This window comes from Lithobates pipiens, unplaced genomic scaffold (assembly GCF_037356315.1).
Source record: "Lithobates pipiens isolate NorthernLeopardFrog02 unplaced genomic scaffold, aLitPip1_a1.2 Scaffold_1, whole genome shotgun sequence".
NCBI classification, from domain to species: Eukaryota; Metazoa; Chordata; class Amphibia; order Anura; family Ranidae; genus Lithobates; species Lithobates pipiens.
In genome coordinates this window covers 240232169-240247144 of record NW_027507685.1, presented here as the reverse complement: position 1 = coordinate 240247144, position 14976 = coordinate 240232169, and the positions used below count along the sequence as shown (strand labels likewise).

General features: G+C 47.1%; 1 pseudogene across 1 annotated transcript; it reads right to left on the bottom strand.

The window, feature by feature from the left end:
• Positions 1 to 1568: 1568 nt before the first annotated feature.
• Positions 1569 to 12998, bottom strand: LOC143986016 (small ribosomal subunit protein uS7-like; annotated as a pseudogene). Its single transcript, XR_013276244.1, has 5 exons — positions 12850 to 12998; positions 9383 to 9590; positions 7125 to 7253; positions 2644 to 2742; positions 1569 to 1694 (listed from the first exon to the last, which is right to left on the bottom strand). The product of XR_013276244.1 is annotated as a small ribosomal subunit protein uS7-like (transcript).
• Between the last annotated feature and the right edge of the window lie 1978 nt (positions 12999 to 14976).

Sequence of the window (14976 nt, the reverse complement as noted above, 5' to 3'; positions counted from 1 at the left end):
GGGGTAATTTTGGGCGGCCGGCCACTCCTGGGAAGGTTCACCATTGTTCCATGTCTTCGCCATTTGTGGATAATGGCTCTCACTGTGGTTCGCTGGATTCCCAAAGCTTTGGAAATGGCTTTATAACCCTTTCCAGACTGATAGATCTCAATTACTTTCTTTCTCAATTGTTCCTGAATTTCTTTGGGTCTCAGCATGATGTGTAGCTTTTAAGGATCTTCTGGTGGACCTTACTGTGTCAAGCAGCTCCTATTTAAGTGATGCCTTGATTGTGAACAGGTGTGGCAATAATCAGGCCTGGGTGTGGCTAGAGAAATTGAACTCAGGTGTGGACAACCACAGTTATAGTATGTTTTAACAAGGGGGGCAATCACTTTTTCACACAGGGCCATGATGGTTTGGATTTTTTTTTACCTTTAATAATAAACACCTTCATTTACAAATTGCATTTTGTGTTTACTTGTGTTGTCCTTGACTATTGTTTAAATTGGTTTGATGTTCCGAAACACTTAAGTGTGACAAACATGCAAAGGGACAGGAAATGAGGAAGGGGGCAAACACTTTTTCACACCACTGTATCTAGAGTCCTTAAAAGCAGTGCAGGAAGTTCAGACTTGGAGTCATTCAGTACAGAGGCTGGTACTAGAAGAGAACATTAAAGTACCAAGGGGGCAGTGGGTACAAGCCTTAAGGATTCTAGAGACTGTCCTTGTCACCTTTGGGAGAGCTCACTCCTGATACTGACTCTGGATATATCTTCACAAAAAGGTGTCCCTGGACTTGTAGTTCACCAGAGACAAAATACAACTAGGTGGGTGCACCCTGAAGAGACAGTCAACAGTGTTGACTCACAACATTTCAGTTCATTTGGTGCATCCTGAAGCCAAGTTATACCAGCAGTCACTGACTTGAGTGACTGGACTACTGTGTACTGGCTGCAATGTAAAAAACACACACACACACACACACACACGGTTGGAGCTGTTGTACTAACTATCCAACGTTAGTGGGGGGTGAATCATTGTACTGAGATGTGTACAGACAGGGGAATACTCAAAACAGTTGCTGGTTTTCCAGCATGCTCATCCGACAGAAGGCGGGTAAACAGGCAGCTTCTGTTAGACACAGTGCTATACACACGGACCGAATAACCAATGACGCCTGAAAGTCAGTCCGTGTGTATGGGGCTAAAGGCCCCTTTTACACAGGGAGGATCAATTTTGACAGGTCCTTCTCCGCTCACTGTGCAGAGACAGACCTCTCCTCTATGGGGAGATTGGACGAAAAATGGACCACCTGTCCGATCCGCTGGACATAGGGTGAATGTATCGCCATACATGTTTTCAGCGGATCTTACTGAATCCGATGCCAAGCAGGTGTCATCAGACACATCCGCTTACATACAACTCACCATAGACAGAAATGGGTGGCCTGATCGGATCTGCCTGAAAAACAGACAGGACTGATCGTGTGAAAGGGGCCCCAAGACGTGCAACATAAAACATCTAAACACCAAAATAAAGTATATCACACCACAATTGGCTACAAATACAAGCAAAGACCAGAAATGGGTGACAATTTTTTGATTTTATTGCAAGATAAGCAACAGGAGGCTTTTGACAACTTTAACGGTTGGACTTGGCAACTCTCTCCAATTCATCTTTCTTCTTGATTGCGTAGGAGTTAGAGGAGCCCTGAAAGGAAAAAGCCAAAGATTAGACTTAGAGAAAACCTGCATTATTTTTTTTCCCTCAGTTTGGACCGATAAATATTCTACATATTTTTGGTAATAATCGCAATAAGAGTTTGATATACAGCAATCAGTGCAATTAAAAATGCATTGATTACTGTGTAAATGTGACTGGCAGTAAAGGGGTTAACCACTAGGTGGCACTGTAGGGGTTATGTGTGTCCTAGGGAGTGATTCTAACTGTAGGGTGTGTGTGTCTACACTGATCAGCGCTCTTGATCACAGGGAGCTGTGAATAGTGTCACTAGGCAGAAGGGGGAGGATGCTTGTTTACATTAGCATCTCCCCGTTCTTCATCACTGTGAGATGGTCAGCGCTCCCGGCGGCGTGCAACATACAGGTACGTTAATCTGCCTGTACATGCCCTTCTGCCGCAGTATCTGCACCAGGCGGTCGGGAAGAGGTTAATGCACCAATAAAAAAAATATTTTTACATATTTTTTGGGGATATTATAGCAAAAAGTAATTTTTCTAAATAGTTGCCATTTTTTGTTTATAGCACAAAAAAAAAAAGTGGTGATCAAATACCACCAAAAGAAAGCTCTATGGGGGGGGGGGGGGGCATTTGGGGTCTTTTAGACACCCCCCCCCCCCCTAAAGAGTACCTGTCACTGCTGATTATAAGGGATGTTTACATGCCTTGTGACAGCAAAAGTGATCAGATTTTATTTTTTTAAGGGACAGTAAAATGAAAAGGTTTACAGCGCTCCTGCAGAAAATACACACACAAGTCGCTCCCACAAATGTAAACTGTTAAAATCACAGATCATTCGTGTGAAAATACTCAGTATCGGCACTAATATCGATCCATTGCTAATATTTAGTGATTTATACTCCCAACTTTAGACACTTTGTTTACATCTAAAATTATTCTCAATGCACCCATCATTTACCTTTGCTGCATTGATGAGCTCATCGGCGACACATTCAGCAATGGTCTTAATGTTTCTGAAGGCAGCTTCACGAGCTCCGGTGCACAAGAGCCAGATAGCCTGAGATAACAAGAGCAAGATTTAGAGACAGAATCTGATAGACATAAATTGTGAAGATTCACACATTCTAGCATAGATGTCCCTGCAGGAGCACTTCAAGGATAACTGTAGCAAAAGGCAAAATGCTTTGGGTATTGGCAACCATCGTTGTTGACCAGATATTTATTTTTTTCATTCAAACGCTAAAAGTGGCATGTGTAGCCACCCTACGCATGTCACTGCTCACCCGTATAGTTACATGCGATGAAGGGCCCCAATCAACCTTGGAGGCAGTCTGCATCCCGGGTCAGTATTTCTGGCTATATACAAACCGGCCGCAGCCAACGGTCCAATGTGCAAGTGACCATTATGCACAGTGCTGTGTCCAGACACATTTGTCACACTAGAAAAAAAAGCCACCAATTTGTCCAAAATGAGACCATATAAAATATACAGAGGACCTGTGGTTGCTTTGAAAAGCACTTGTTGCCCAAATGCCATTTAAAGTTCTGGGCATGTAGCAAATCTTAATGGAACCATCACTTCACTAGGACATTCCACTGTACCAGATTTTGCTAGCAGAACTCCACTTTGGTACCATATGACAGGTACACTTAAAAACTAAACCCTGGGGTCACTTGGAACCCCCCAAAAAAATTTGAGAATATAGATCTCTATTTTACACACACTTTTTTAGTAGACACCCTAGAAAATAAAATAGCAGTTGTTGCAATATGTCACACTCAGCAGCAAATCTTTCAAATGCAATAAAAAAAAAAACACACCACGTAAAGTTAGCCTTTTTGTATGTGAAAAAGGTTACATTTTTCTATCAAAAAATAAATAAAAAATCGTGATTCTCATTATGACCAGAATCGTGCAGCTCTGATAGGTATACTTCCAATTACAGCCCAAAACACATTCTGGTACTCTGAGTATGGAGCTACCACATGTGAGACGTTTACACAGCCTGGCCACTTAGAGGCCCAACATGCAGGGAGCACCATCTCACCATCTAGGAACATAAATTACAATTTTCTGATGACCTATTACACTTTTGAAGTTCCTGGTTTACCAAGACGATTAAATTACCCACAAAATTACCCCAACGCACATTCTAGGAGGCATGGGCTGCAGATCAGTACAGGCGGTCCCTGGGTTAAAAGGATTGTAAGGCGGCGTACACACGGGCGGACTGTCTGCCCAAACTAAGTTCGTCAAACAGTCCGCTCAAACTTTTGAATGAACGAACTTGCCCACACACGGCACTTTTTGAGCGGACTAATACGGCAAACTAAGTTCGTCATACTAAGTCCGCGCAACTTTTGAAATGAACGGACTCGCCCACACACGCGGAGGACAGTCAGCTCATTTCGAGCGCGTGTCAATGGACTTAAAGGGGAACCCAACGCCAAAAAAAAAAAATTGGTGTGGGGGTCCCCCCCAAGTCCACAACAGACCCTTGTCCGAGCACACTACCCGGCCGGCCAGGAAAGGGGGGCGAGCGAGAGCGCCCCCCGTCCTGAGCCATACCAGGCCGCGTGCCCTCAACATGGGGGGTGCCTTGGGGAAGGGGGGGCCGCGCAGCCCCCCCACCCCAAAGCACCTTGTCCCCATGTTGATGAGGACAAGGGCCTCTTCCCGACAACCCTGGCCGTTGGTTGTCGGGGTCTGCGGGCGGGGGGCTTATCGGAATCCGGGAGACCCCTTTAAGAAGGGGGCCCCCGGATACCGGCCCCCCACCCTATGTGAATGAGTATGGGGTACAATGTACCCCTACCCATTCACCTGTAAAATAAAAGTACCCAAAAAAAAACACAACACACGAGATAAAATATTTTATTGCACAGCTCCGGGGGTCTTCCGTCTTCGGGGGTCTTCTCGCCGGACTCCTCCGCTATCTTCTTGTAGCTCTTTTGCTAGCGGAGGAGTCCGGCTTTCTTCCTCCCCGCCGCCGGCCTCTTCGGTTCTTCTGCCGGGCCACCGCGCCTTCTTATAGCTCTTTTAGAGGCGGTGGCCCGGTCTTCTGTCGCCGCCTTCGGTTCTTCTTCTTCTTCTCCAGGAGATGTTGACACGATGCTCTCTCCGGCCGGAATGCCAGAGGCGCGCTGCATTGTACCCCATACTCATTCACATAGGGTGGGGAGCCGGTATCCGGGGGCCCCCTTATTAAAGGGGGCTCCCGGATTCCGATAAGCCCCCCGCCCGCAGACCCCGACAACCAACGGCCAGGGTTGTCGGGAAGAGGCCCTTGTCCTCATCAACATGGGGACAAGGTGCTTTGGGGTGGGGGGGCTGCGCGGCCCCCCCTTCTCCAAGGCACCCCCCATGTTGAGGGCACGCGGCCTGGTACGGCTCAGGACGGGGGGCGCGCTCACTCGCCCCCCTTTCCTGGCCGGCCGGGTAGCGTGCTCGGACAAGGGTCTGTTGTGGACTTGGGGGGGGGACCCCCACGCCGATTTTTTTCAGCGTTGGGGTTCCCCTTTAAGTCCATACCAGGCGGCGGGGCCCGTGAAGTCTCCTTCGCGGGCCCCGCCTACCTGGAGACACGCTCGAAATGAGCGGACTTTTCTCCGGGCGGGAACAGTTCGCTCATTTCGAAAGTACAGCGGACTGGCCCACACATGGGCGGACTGTCCGCTCAAACCAAGTTTCAGCGGACAGTTTTACGGAAATTCCGTAAGACTTTGTTCGTCAGACTGTCCGCTGAAACTGTCCGCTGAAACTGTCCGCTGAAGCCCACACACGAGCGGACTGTCCGCTGAAACACTGTTCAGCGGACAAAGTTGGGCGAACAGTCCGCCCGTGTGTACGCGGCCTAAAGGTTTTTATTTTTTTCTTCTTAAAACATGTTATACTTACCTCCACTGTGCAGCTCGTTTTGCACAGAGTGGCCCCGAACCTAGTCTTCTGGGGTCCCTCTGCGGCTGTCTGCTTCCTCCCGCAGGCGCTTCTCACGCTCATGCGAGCTCCCTCGCATTGGTGAGAAGCACCTGCGGGCGCGCTCCCGTGATACAGCCGGTGGCTATAGCCGCACGCTGTATCACATATCCCCGCCCCCCGCGTCATTGGATGTGATTGACAGCAGCGCGAGCCAATGGCTGCGCTGCCTTCAATCCATCCACTCCAGCCAATCAGCGGCCAGGCTGAGTGGTGAAGAGGAAGTCGGGAGCGAGCGCAGGACTTTCGAGGGGTGAGGCAAGTAAAAGGGGGGGGGGGTTTGGGGGGCTGCCGGCACTGTCAGATGTTTTTTCACCTTAATGCATAGAATGCATTAAGGGGAAAAAAAACATTTACCTTTACAACCCCTTGAAACATGCGGCTTACAAATAACGCCTACTTAAAAACGGAAGGAGACAACAGGAAGTGAGAAGAAATCTACCCCTAGGAAGGGAAATTCACTCCTGTAAGAGTTATCCGGCAAAAATGTGTCTCCACTGATGCTTTATCACCAATCCAAATCTTTTTTTAAATCCAATTGTCACAGGGGCAGAAAGTGAGGTGAAATCTTCTGAACAGAGGCACAGACAGCAAACATTACAGGGGGTGTTAACCCTTCCCTATACAGAGCAGAGAGGAGAAAAAAAACTAAAAAAAAAAAAAAAAAATAGTGTACCTGTTCCAACTTGCATACAAAATAAAAACTTAAACCTGGGGACTTCCTGTACTCAGGTACTCTGATGGGCTAGTGACAGGTCCTTTATTGGGGGGGGGAAGTAAGGCACTGTACGATACATTTTTAGTCAGGTCTCCTATTCACACATTGAGGAGAAAGTGGAAACGACACTAAAGCCATTTTGGTCATTATTTGTGACTGGCTGTGCATTTTTATTAGCCCATCTCTGATCGGGGTAAAGAGCCGCGTCCCAAGGGACACACCTCATCACTGATCTCCACGTGCCCCCATGACATCCACTCAGAGGGACAGTGTTTCCGCCAGTGTCATTTTATAATAGGCTGGTATGGAACTGGTTAAAGTGATTGTAAACAATTGCTTGGAAAACCACCCATTTGCCCCTCTTTTTAATAAGTGATCACATTCCCTCTGTTCTCAGCTACATAAGACCTGGGGAGGAGGAGGAAAAGCAGCAGCATACTGAGCTTAGCGATTGACTGTGCAACAATGGCATGTCAGAACAAGTCTGGTCATTTGAGAGTATACAGAGTTCCCAACACAGCTACACATGACAGGAACGCCAGGGATTTTACACAAAGGAAGAAAGAAATCCAAAAGAACAGGAGACCCTCTTACACAAGAACATGGTACAGCAGACACATAAGGAATATGAAGTGTTGGGGGTAACAAACTTTAAAAACGACATCAGTTTGGCAACACATTATAAAAAGGACTTTAAAGTATTGTGCTGGAAGAACCAATTAAGAAACACTTCATCTGCAGTCACCTGATTGACTCTCCCCAGTGGAGAAACATCCACGGCCTGTCTTCTTACTGTTCCGGCTCTATCAATACGGGTGGAGTCTTCACGAGGGCCACTGTTAATGATAGCGTTCACCAACACTTGCAGGGGGTTCTATAAAAAAATAAATAAATAAATAAATGTATCAGAGGAAAAAAAGTATACAGGATCTCCTACAAAACACCTCCACATCTTCTCCCTAAATAAAATTTTTGCGAGCTACCAAATTGCTTATCCACACCCTCAGAAACTGTGTACCCCCTGTTCTCGTAAATGCTCTTGAATCATTTACAAGAACACATTCCTGGGATGTCTTTAGACATGCATGCTCTCCTCAACTGGCCACTGCAAGTGACTTTAGAAGAGAACTCTTCTTACCATTTGCTTGACCATGCATGTCCAACGGGATGCCAGGTATGTGTTCTTTCACATGCTTGGGAAAAAATTATTGACAATGTTGAAAGCCAAAAGCTGGGGCATAATACAGATCAGGAGGAGGAGAGGGGGCTGATTATGAAGTTCAGGCAGGTTTTAAAGTGAAGTTGCAGCCGTTTGTTTACGAAAAGTGTAGCTGCTGTCTTTTAACAGCCACTCAACTGTCCCACGATCTACGATTGTGCACTGCACATGTCGCATGTCCTGAATGGCAGAGCAATCTTTAGGGACCCGTGACGTGTCCCAGAAGATAGCAGGGAGAAAGAGGGGAGAACTTCCACTTGAGTCAAGATGCCGCCAGCAGAACCCGTGTAAAAGGGTCTTATGCGAAAGTTAACGACACCCCCAGATCAGTTTGCACATTGCAGTGCGAACTGCCAATTCAGACACGAATCGGATCGCACAGGTGTTAAAGAGGGATTCCACTGAAAAAAATAATATTAAAAGCCAGCAGCTATAAATATTACAGCTGCTGACTTAATAAATGGACACTCACCTGTCCCAGGATTCAGCGATGTCAGCAGCCAAGGCCGATCGATCGGCTCTCGGCTGCTGCCGCCATTCTCGGTGAGGGAATCGGGAAGTGAAGTATCGCGGCTTCACTTCTCGGTTCCCTACTGCGCATGCACGAGTCCTGCAGCTCAATAGAAATGGTCCGCGCTGTCTCTGGGATCCGTGTGCGTGTCCCAGCAGACAGCGCAGCGAGACAGGAAATGGCATAGACTCCCGTGAGAGTCTATGCCTGGACGCGAGTGCAAATAGCTGTCTTAGACAGGTATCTGCACCCCCTCCCCCCTGAAAGGTGCCAACTGACACTGGGGGGGGGGGGGGTGTGGTTTCCGATGAGCGGAAGTTCCACTTTAGGTGGAACTCCGCTTTAATACCCATGTGATTCAATTCTGGTGCAGACCAAAAAGGGTCCTGTCCAATTTGTATTGCATTCGGACCTGTATGGCAGAATTTGTAACGCCCAGACATTGCATGCAGTTTTCACAGCATACCGATGTGAACTGATCCCGAGACATGATTTGTGCAAGTGCCACATATGTGGTCAATAGGGCGGAGAAAGGGGTGGCACCGATGAAGCTGCACGGATGATCAGTGTAAATGTACCCTTTAACACTGGCCGGTTATCGGTTCCCTCCTCACACTGATAGTGGCAGGTACGCGGGATCTGGGAGGTCAATAGACGCCATCCCAGAACTGGACAGCCACGCTGTAGCCATCATTCGGCTATAGCGCGCATCCACCTCCCCCCGAAAAATGTCATCGAAAGCAAACACCTTGTTTACGTCCCCCCCCACCCCACCCCCCATCATTCCAGCAACGAGAACAAGCACAGTAGCTCCAGGAGCTGTCTCGGGTCTTCACTGGATAGATAACAGCAGCATTGGCTCCCACTGCTATCAATCAAATCCAGTGGCACAGGAACCAGGGTGAGTCCAGCCATGTGTCAATGGACGCAGCAGCGGGACACGGCATGGATAGCGGCTCTCTGTGGGGACACTGGAAGAGGAAGAGCCAGGAGTGCCACCACGGGACTCCAGAAAATGAAGATCAAGGCAGCTCTGTGCAAAACCCTTGCACAAAGCAGGTATTACGTTTATATATATATATATTAAAGTAAAAAAAAAAAAAAAAAAAAAACCCTGAACCTTTACAAACACTTTAAATGCTTGTTGACCCATCAGCTCTGGTGTTGTCATGCACTGGAACATTTACTTCCTTTTAATCATAAAGCACTAAAACATTACTGGCACTGTCATAGTGCACCCCATAAGGGGTTTTCTGGAGGAGAAGTCACTTACCTCACCGGTCAGCAGGTGGATGATCTCAAAGGCGTGCTTTGTAATCCTGACTCATCAGCTTCTTGCCGTTGTTCCTGCCGTGCATCATGAGGGAGTTTGTCAGACGCTCCACAATGGGGCACTGGGCCTTACGGAAGCGCTTGGCGGCATAACGTCCTCCGCTGTGTGGAAGGTACTTGGCATACTTCTCCTTAACAGCAATGTAATCCTGGAAACCAAATGGTCATGGTAAGTTCAAGGCAACACAGACAGATCACATTAAAGTATGCCTGTCATACACAATACAAAGCAGCAACACCGATATTAAAACATGTCATAAATTCTAGTGACCGCATACACAAGTCATTTGACTTCAGGTGGGTCTAGCGAGATGCCTGCAGCTACACATCATCCCAGTATATTTTGTTTCAGGAGGTAACCGGCTTTAGTGCGTTACTAAACCCAGGACCCTGCATACACTATATCTGCTCTCCCACAGGACATAGAAATGCAATTATTTTAATAAATATAAAACTGCTAAAAACCTTTTCTCATCAGCAGTATATAGCAGTCTTGTGACTTCTATCAGTGTCTGGTTAAAGTCTGTAGAAGGAGTTTTCATTCTACTCTGACTGTCCTATGACTGAGGCTGCAGAACCTCTGACTGTATGGAAAGTGCTGATTGGCCCTCACATGCACCATCAAAAAAAAAAAAAAAAATCTCCCTAGTAGTATACACCAAACTGAGCATATGCACAGTGACTCCAAAGGCTGTTCCCTCAGGAGATGGATTGGGGAAGAGGATCAGAGAAGACAGGATCAAACAGCCTTTTTACACGATGCAGAGGATTAACCCCTTAGCTTCCAGCGAGTATAACAAGCATGCTTTACTACAGTGGTTCTCAACCCTGTCCTCAAGGCCATTGACCGATTTAAAGCCCTTGTGCAAGATAAAAACTTGCAAACATGGCCTGTTGGGGGGTACTTGAGAACAGGGAAGAGAACCACTGCATATATACAGACTGATGTTACTGCTGTGGGTTTAGTAACACTTTAATGTAAAGCCCATCATAGTGGCTACATAGCGCCCCCACCCCCTGAGGGATCCACCGCCCCTCTCCAGCCAGTGTCTCCTGTTCTACTGGAGTTTCCCCCCCCCCCCTCCAAAGTAAAGGCACAATGTGCTAGTATGCATCGCATCCTAGCACATTATGTGGCACTTACCCGCAAATGGCCGCATCCATCTTTGCCCGTCTTCTTTCCGGGGCAGCGGACTTCGGCTCCGACTCAAAGCCACGTGACGTCACTCCTGCGCATGCAGTCACGACACACGCTCCTGAAGGACCAGCAAGGGGTGGCTGTTCCTTCAGAGTGCATGCGCCGATGAGTATACAGTAAATATCGGCTAAATGACGCACGTTTAAGGAGATATTTACAGTACCTGTAGGTGAGCCTAGAATAAGGCTTACTTAGAGGGAAGTTCACAAACTCTTTAAGGGCACAGACCCCTCCATAACCACTTTACGACCGGTACACGACGATGTACGTTCATTTTTTGAAGAGGGATATCTCTGTAACGGCAGCAACTGCTGCCACAACCGAGATATCTATCCCTTCAGGTGCTGGTCGTGTGTGCAATAATGGTGGTCTCTGCCGTGGGTTCGGTGCCATCCCCCCTCCCGCTGCTTACTGGAGTCGTCGGAAGCGGCAGAGGCAATCGGGACCTGTCATGTCCTGGGTATGGAGACAGGTGAGGGGAAGATGACCCCCACCCATGTCCATAGCAGGACGAAAGCGACGTCAAAACATCACTTCTGCCCATACTTCTTAAAAAGGTACATTTTTTCAAATTACTTTCAACTATGAGATCTGGGGACCTTTTGACCCCAGATCTCATATTTAAGAGGACCTGTCATGCTTTTTTCTATTACAAGGGATGTTTACATTCCTTGTAATAGGAATAAAAGTCATCCATTTTTTATTTTATTTTTTTAAAAACAGTGTAAATAAAAAGAAAAATATATATATATATATATATTTTTTAAAACACCCCGTCCCGACGAGCTCACGAGCAGAAGCGAACGCATATGTGAGTAGCGCCCGCATATGAAAACGGTAGTCAAACCACACGTGAGGTATTACCGCGATCGGTAGAGTGAGAACAATAATTCTAGCCCCTAGACCTCCTCTAACACAAAACATGCAACCTGTAGAATTTTTTTTTTAATTTCGCTTATGGAGATTTGAGGGTAAAGGTTTGATGTCATTTCACGAGCAGGCACAATTTTGAAGTGTGACATGCTGGGTATCAATTTACTCAGCTTAACATCTTTCACAATATAAAAAAATTGGGCTGATGTTACGGTTTTATTTTTGTTATTCAAAAAAGTGATTTCCCCCCCCCCCCCCCCCAAAAAAAAAAAAAAAAAAAAGTGTGCTTGTAAGACCGCTGCGCAAACACGGTGTAAAAAAGTATTGCAATGACCACCATTTTATTCTCTAGGGCAGTGATGACGAACCTAGGCATCCCAGATGTTTTGGAACTACATTTCCCATGATGCTCATGCACTCTGCAGTGTTGAGAATCATGGGAAATGTAGTTCCAAAACATCTGGGGTGCCAAGGTTCGCCATCACTGCCCTAGGGTGTTAGAAAAAAAAAAAGTATATAAAGTTTGGGGCTTCCAAGTAATTTTCTAGCAAAAAAAACAAAAACCTGTATTAAATATGTAAACACATAATCTGAAAAAGAGGACTGGTCCCTAAGTGGATAAAGAGGGCCTTTCACTGCCTATTGCAGTCACAAGACTGGTTATTTCAGTATTAGAAGTGATATAGCACCTAACCTCAGGTACAAGGCCAACCAGGGGTGGATGCAGTAAAGATGGTTGCCTCAGACGGCAGCACCACCTGTGGGCACCCGCTCACACAGGCAGTGATGCTCTGACCCTACAGGCTCGTCCAGCAGAGCTCCGAGTGTCCGCTGCACCAATAAAGAAGATCAGTGGCCAGACACATTGTGCTCAGTGACACTGCAACCTGCAGTTTTACCATATTCTGCATCACTGAACGCGCCCAGACACTGCATCTGCCTGTGTGATAGCTGCAGCATTAGGCAGGGAGCTCAGTGACACCGAACCCATTATTTAATAAGAATCAGTGCTACTGAGTTACACTGCAGACAAAGCATCCTGTATGAACACTCTGGCCTTTAGTGCAGCTCCCCCCAATGAGTACTGCCTTAATTAGCCTCATGGGTGAGAGCACAACAGTCAGACAACCACCCTTGAATTCCTTTCTGATATAACCCAGGGGATGAGTTGGCCCACAAAACTCCATTCATAAAGACAGACCAAGGGACCAGGTGAAGGTAAGGCCCATAAAACCAAAATGGCAGCCAGAATTCATTCATCAAAAAAAAAAAAAATAATAATTTGGCCGGTATGGATCACATTGTCAGAAAATTCATTCCCAGCCCTCACCCAATACCTGCAGTGAGATGTCATTGATCTGGACATCATCGGTACTCCATTTCCCGAACAGTTTAATTTCAGGGGACTCGGCCCCAACGGGTACAGATTCCCAGTCTGCCATCCTGCAACAAAACAAAAAATGACGTTAGATGAACCAGAAGATTCCAACAAGACAGATCACCAATTCCTAAACCAAAAAGGAAAATCACTATATATTTTCAACAGCTGGAAACTTGCTGGCAATGGAAGCTGTCACTGGGCACTGCCAATTAGGTTTACATACGACTGTAGGGTGGGGACCTCCTTGGCTGTTTGGCGTGCACCAAGACTGCTTCCCAGCGGGATCAAAATGGGATGTGTCTGAGCTCCTCCTATTGCTGGGTACAGATGGGCTGAAGATCAGCCGGTAACATTCGGTCAGTTTATACAGCTGTGTCAGAAACTGGTCTAACGATCGGCTTTTACAGCCCTTATACACTGATAGCGCCCGGGCGTCGGTGGTAAAGTGCCGCTTGTTTTAGAGGCGCTTTTAACTGTTACTGTGGGTGGGCGATTAAAGGGTTAAAAGCACCTGTTGCAGGCGCTGCCCATTGATTTCAATGGGCAGGAGCGCATGAACCAGAGGTTCACACAATTTTAACCTCTGCTTTTCGGAAATGTCCGGTGTCACATTTGACACCTTTCAGGTGGGAGGGGGTGCAGATGCCCCATACACATACGATCCGAATATCGCACGACCGTTTTTGGTTAACAACAACAAGTAGAAATTGAATAGCCAAATAAAGTCACGAAAATTATTTTACAATAGAGGAAAATAAATAAAAAATAATCGGAAGTGATGTCACGTGTTGTAATGTGTTTGTATTGTATTTTCGGATGACAACTGTACTGACTAAAAGAAAATCATACGATCTGGAATCGTACGAGGAAAATTTCCGTGAATGTCTGATCGAATATCGGATGAAGGGTCGTGATCGGCTGTTGAAAGTAGCGCACACACTATCTGAAAATCGAACAACCGTTTTCGTATGATATTCGGATCGTGTGTACGGGCCATAAGACAGGTATAAGCACCCATTTCTGGGCATAGACTCCCACGGGAGTCCATGCATCTTCCTGACCCGCCGGGCTGCCCGCTGGAACACACACAGGTCCCAAAGACAGCGCGGACCATTCTCATTGCGCTGCGCGACTCCAGCATGCGCGGTAGGGAACCGGGAAGTGAAGCCGCAATACTTCACTTCCCGATTTCCCTCACCAAGAATGGCGCCGGCAACAGCTGAGCGATTGCTCGGCTGCCGACATCGCTGGACTCCAGGACAGGCAAGCGTCCATTTATTAAAAGTCAGCAGCTGCAGTATTTGTAGCGGCTGTTTTTTTTGTGGACCTTCTCTTTGAGGAGCAGCGTATTCACCACTCCTAAAGCGCCTCAAAGAAGCTGCTTGCAGGACTTTTTTTTTTGGACGTCCTGCCAGTGCATCGCGCCAGTGTGCAAGCGTGGGGGCTTGCAGATGAGGCTTTTTTTCAGGTGCTTTACAGGCGTTATTTTTCGCACTAAAGCACCTGAAAAAATGCTTCCAGTGTGAAAGGGTTCTTAATAAAGAGACATGTTGGAAAAACAAGCATCCAGTCAGTGCTTGCAGCCAATGGCCAATTGGGGGGGGGGGGGGGGGGGTAATCAGTCCCTCTGTGAAAACACAGTCAGTGTGGGAGATCGCTGTACCAATATTGCTTTTGTTAGGCCCCTTTCACACAGGGGTGGTGTCGACGGTAAAACCCCGCTTTTTTTAGCAGTGCTTTACCGTCAATTTCACAGCGCTGTTCTACCGCTAGTGGGACACTTTTACAAACCACTAGCGGCCAAGAAAGGGTTAAAACCACCTACAAAGCGCTGCTTTGCCGGTGGTATAGCCGTACTACCCCCAATGATTTCAGTGTGAAGGAGTGGTGTATACACCGCGCCAAAGATGCTGCCAGCAGGATTTTTTTTTTTAGTCCCGCCTGCTCAGCGCTCCGGTGTGAAAGCCCTCGGGCTCTTTCGGGTTGCTATGCTGGCACTATTTCTAGCGCTGCAGTGCCTGCAAAGTGCCCCAGTATGAAAGGGGTCTGAGCGTAGGGATTTTTTTTTAGTTCAGCCCACTGG